Below are 5,509 nucleotides of genomic sequence, written 5' to 3'. Positions count from 1 at the left end.
CTCTCCTTAGCATGCAGATGGCTGAGTTCTTATTCTTATTCTGTCCTTACATGGCCTTTTCTTTGCAGGTACACATTTCTGGTGCCTCTCCCTCTTCTTATAAGGACATGAGTCATTCTTATGGCCCATTTAACCTTAATTATCTTTTTAAAGGCCCCATCTTCAATTATAGTCACATGGGGGTTAGGGCATCAATATATGAATTTGGGGGGTGGGGACACAATTCAGTCCATAACAGTGTTCAATAGCCACATGTGGCTAGTTATTACTGCATAAGACAGCAGTTATTTCAGACAATCTGAAATTGATTGTGTCTACTTGTTAGAGAGTCACTTTGACTGGAGATATTTTCCAGTAGAATCAAAAAGATTTTTCAAATTTCACTGCTAGTGAAGAAGCTCTGGATTTTCTTTGGTCTCTCTTTCTCATCAGTTTTTTTTCCCTATCATGTAATGTACTGACTACATGATGAAGAGTTCTGTAATTAGGTGTGTGAATATGGCCTAATTTTCTGTGTTGGTGTGGAATTGCATAAGCAGTTCAATAAATGGGTGAAACATCTTTCTACTTTTTAGCATTTCTGAGTGTCCAGTCAATGAATCACTTCTTAAAAATAGGTTCTATGATGTCATAAAACACTAACTCTGTCATTTCAAGTCACCCTATTGACATTCTTCTCAACCAAGTAAGAGTCCTAACATAACCTCATCTCATGTTAGACACATCATCTTGGGAAGAGGTAGGATGACCTTCCTACAGTTATTTTCTACAATGATGATAAAGACATTGTCAAGGTATACAATTTCTACATTTCAAGGATTTTGAATTTTGCTACCAACTGTATCTGAAATGCACTTGATCTCATCAATGAAAAGAAACATTAAAAGGATGTCGCTCTAACATTTTGCATTACTGCAGCTCCTCCACCACCAGAATCCAAATAACTGATGGGAGAGTTTCTCCTCTAAGTCAAAACTGAATGTGCCAAAGCAGAGCAGCTACATGTGCTTAGTTCTGTCACCATCTAAATCTTAGCATTCAGATTGGAACACACTCCTTTCAACGTATTTAACTAGGGAAAGAAACCTGTTCTCTTTAACTGCTGCCAGATAAATATATGAGAAGTAGATAGTGTTCAGTCATACAAAGAACCTTACACTGTATTATTTATCAGAATGTCTGCATTCATTACAGATATTTCTAATATATGGCACATATTTAATACATCACAGTCTATACATGTTTCCAGGTCTTGTACCAGAGAGAAATCTCAGTGCTAGATTTAATCTCTAATTCCTCCAAAAGGAAAGGCTTGAGAGGTGTCATTTTCACATCTGAAGATCACAAAACATTAACCCATACTGTCCCACTTTACTAAACTTCTTAAAATGGACCTTCCATAACATGATCTACTCCCAGGAAGATTATCGAGGTACCCCTCAGGGGGCAAAGCCCCAAGTGGGTTGCTTCTTTCCTGAGGTAATTTCTTCCTTCAGTTAAGACTCTCCATCTGAAGACAGGGAGAGAGAAAGGGAGTGAGTAGTTGAGAGCGGAAAAGGAAATTGATAGGGAGGGGATTACCAGAGGGCAGGAGTGCTGATGAGTTGTTTCTGGGACTGCAAGCTCCATCTTTCAAAAAGCACACTAAGATCCAGGGAATTGGTACTTCCCTGGTGGTCCAGTGGTTACGAATCTGCCTTGCAATGTAGGGGACACAGGTTCCATCCCTGGTTGGGGAACTAAGATCCCACGTGCTATGGAGCATGTGTCGCAACTAAGCCCATGAGTCACAACTACTGAGCCAGCGAATTATGAAGCCCATATGCCACAAATAGAGAGTCATGTGCTACAATGAAAGACCCCACATGACTCAACAAAGATCCTGCAAACTGCAACTAAGATTCATTGCAGCCAAATAAATAATAAAAAGAGACCGGCAATTTAGAAGGTGCATATAGGTTCCCTCGAGGCTTTCTGTGATTCCAGAATGGAGAATAGACTTGAGCAAAAAGTGTCTCCTGATTCTAGACTTCTGGAACACAGTCTTCTGATATGGAAATTAGTAGAAATGTAAACATTTCTACAAAGACAGACAAAGCAGAATTTACTGTTGGAAAGGATGAGTCATGGAAGAGAAACAACACTCTTCATCACAATTAGTAAACTGAAAGTCACTCAGTCGTGTCCAACTCTTTTCGACCCCATGGACTATACAGTCCATGGAATTATCCAGGCCAGAATACTGGAGTCGGTAGCCTTTCCCTCCTCCAGGGGATCGTCCCAAACCAGGGATTGAACCTAAGTCTCCTACACTGCAGGCAGATTCTTTACCAGCTGAGCCACAAAGGAAGCCCTCATCACAATTAGAGCTGATACAAACCTAATGAGGCAACTTGGCTTATCAGCAAGAAGGTGATTTTCAGAAATAAATCATACCCAATCATTTTAAAGCACATTATCAGTTACAATGCTGGTTCATACATATTTAGCCCCCATTTAACATAACCTGGTTGTGAGAGAGAACAGAATGGTGAAGTAACTTGTCTAAAGTCACAGAGCTAATTTGTGGCAGGATTTATGCATTCTTTATCATCTTCCACTTGTTCAAAGGGAAATCAAAAGAGAGAAACTTAGCAATTGTCTAAGGACCACATGAACCCTATAACCAAAAATGACTTGGAAAGAAGGGGCATTATCACAGGCTGCCAAAAATGGCAGGACGAAAGTAGGAAAAAAAAAAAAATTTTTTTTTTTAAACAAAGCATCCTGTTAGGTAAGATGTGCAATAAAGCAGGATTGGTGCAAATTTCTGGACAATATCCGTGGGCATTCCAGGCAGCAGACAGATAGTAGGAAACAAAGGAATAAGGTAAATATGGATGGACTAGGAGTTTCAAAACAAAACTATTCAAGGGTAAGTAAAAGACAGACGTGAGGTCTAAACAGCATGCACAGAGCGTGGAGATTCGGCAAGATTACATAATGAAGTCAAGAAAGTGTAAAGGCAAACACTAGCACAGCCAAGTTGAAGAATAAAAGGGAGATTGCACCAGAGATTAAGATAAATAAAATAATAAGCTATTGTTCCAGTACATAAGGAAGAAAAGGTCAATGGAAAAATAAACGGGACCTCTGAGAGGCTGCTGGGGTAATTGACAGAAGAAGCAGACAAAGCTCTTTTAGTAAAAAAAAAAAAAAAAAAAGGAGGCCTTGGTTGCCTGGATGCCTCAAAGCTCCCCAAGGTTACTAGGAGGGAGAAGAAGCAGAGGCAGGGGCTTGGGGTCAGCAACTAGGCAGACCCACAGTGGGTGGTTAGAAGGTAGGAGGTGAGACAGGAACTAGGGTGACCGGAACTTGAAACACTGAAGATGGAGAAGCACACGACCCTCCTCTCCCCGACCACATCACTAAGAAGATGCCCAGGATATTGAGCCCAAGGTGAGACAAAAGCCTTTGGAAATTAGAAGTTGTTTGTTCTTGTTCTTTAGTTGCTCAGTCATGTCCGACTCTTTTGCAACCCCTATGGCCTGCCAGGTTCCTCTGTCCATGAAGTTTTCCCAGGCAAGAATATATTCAAGAATACTGGATCCTTCTCCAGGGGATCTTCCCCGACCAGGGACTGAACTCGTGTCTTCTGCATTGGCAGGCAGATTCTTTACCACTGAGCCACAGGGAAGCCAGAGATTAGAAAGGAGGGAGATAAATGAGTAGGATCCCAGGAAGCATATGGGGACTCTGGGGCAAAAGTAGGGGGAGAGGAGAAGGAAGGGGAGGAAATGAAGAGGGGAGAGAGAGTGAAGGAGTGAATGAGAAGAAATGAAATTCAAAAATTTTTACAGACCAACATGTTAATTAAATCAAGGGAAAATACTTATTAGCCATAAAAGAAAGTGGGGTGGAGGGAGTGAGCTGTCCATTCCCTGGATCCTGAAGAGAGGCCCTGGACTATGTGGATGCAACCACAGGCATCTGAGGTGCAGCTCTGGCCCTGGCCCTGGCCCTGTGGCTTATTTAGTTGTGTGACTTTACACTTTAGCAAAGGATAGGATCTTGTGGCCTCGGGAGTCCCTCTCAGCTAGATTTTCTTTGGTGCCATCTGTTCAAGGGCTGCAAAAATGGACCCTAAGGAAGCGGGGATGTCCTACTAACAAAACCTCTCTTAACAATTGCCCTCCTTTCGAATAATAATACCCAACACTTATTAAAAGCTCCCCTCGATCCAGACTGATTAAAAGGACAGATAGATAATAAGATTATTTTTCCACTTCAGCCTCACAACAGGCAGAGGAGCTAAGCGTTAGTAATTTATCTTCCGTTGTACAAGTGAGAAAATGAAGTAAGTTGCTCAAGTAGAATCGGGGATTGAAGCTCAGATTTTGTGGTTCCAAATCCGGCGGTTCTACAGCAGCACTATTAGCCATCTCAGTTACAAAGGGGCCCGGGAGGCCCGCGGTGGAGCCAAAACCACAGCCGCCGCAGAACTGGGAAGGACGTAGAAGAGGAGCTTGGCGGGTACCTCTGGCCGCCCCTGCGGCCTGGCTCCCGGGTTCGCGCCTCAGCCTCAGAGCGTCAATGCTGGGGCCGGCCGGCCAGAACCACTGTCTCCCGGGGATAGAGCCAGAGACAGACCGTCCTGGGGGTGGGGAGATGGGGGGCAGACTCAGGAAGCCCCCCACACCAGTAAAGGGAGGGGCCAGATCTGGGAACCTGGATTTGCAGCCAAGAGTGTCAAGACGATCCTCTCTTACTACTACAGAAAAAACTTGGACCGGGGGCCTCGATGCCTCGATGTGGGTACCTCGTGTGGGTGCGTTCTGTTAGACATCTAGAAAGGAATGGAGACTGGGCATAAAAGGAGGAAATTAAAACCTGGTAAAAGTTTAGATGCAGGAGAAGCCAGAAGATGTAGTGAGGAGGGGGACGGGGGAGAGAGATCTGGATTTGAATCCGAAAGTCACTGAGTTCAAAGCTCCTGTGACCCAGGCGATCACTCAAATCTCTTTGAACCTCACTTTCACCGCTTGCCCACCTGCTGGGCGAGGGAGAGTCTTGAGCAGCCGAGCGCTTCAGGGTTCTCGTTGGCGCTCACACCTGTCTCACACAGATAGTAACACACTGTACCTACCTCATGATGCTTGACTCATACGGATGCTGGAAGGATGTGTAGGGTGACAACGCTCCTGAAGAGCTCGGAACCGAGCTCACACGTAGAAGTGCCCGGTGTTAGTGTTGCTGTTACTTAATTGCTACTCTTTGCTTTATCAAAAGAAAGTAACGGGGAGAGAGTGTGCTCTCGGGATCAGAGCAGTCAACACTTGAAAACGTGCTTTAGTAAACGAGGGCTCAGGATACTGGAACTCCGGCCGGCTGACTTTCCGAAACCCCTAACACTCTCCAAGGTTAGACCAACGGAGGGAGGAGCGAGCGACGCAGCGCGGTCGTTTGCGAACTCACGCGTTTCTTAGCTAAAAGAGGCAAGTTTCCCTTGGGAGAGCAAGGCCTCAGCTTC

This window comes from Bison bison, unplaced genomic scaffold, assembly GCF_000754665.1.
Source record: "Bison bison bison isolate TAMUID 2011002044 unplaced genomic scaffold, Bison_UMD1.0 scf7180017864487, whole genome shotgun sequence".
Lineage (NCBI taxonomy): Eukaryota > Metazoa > Chordata > Mammalia > Artiodactyla > Bovidae > Bison > Bison bison.
Note: the sequence above shows the minus strand (reverse complement) of the source record.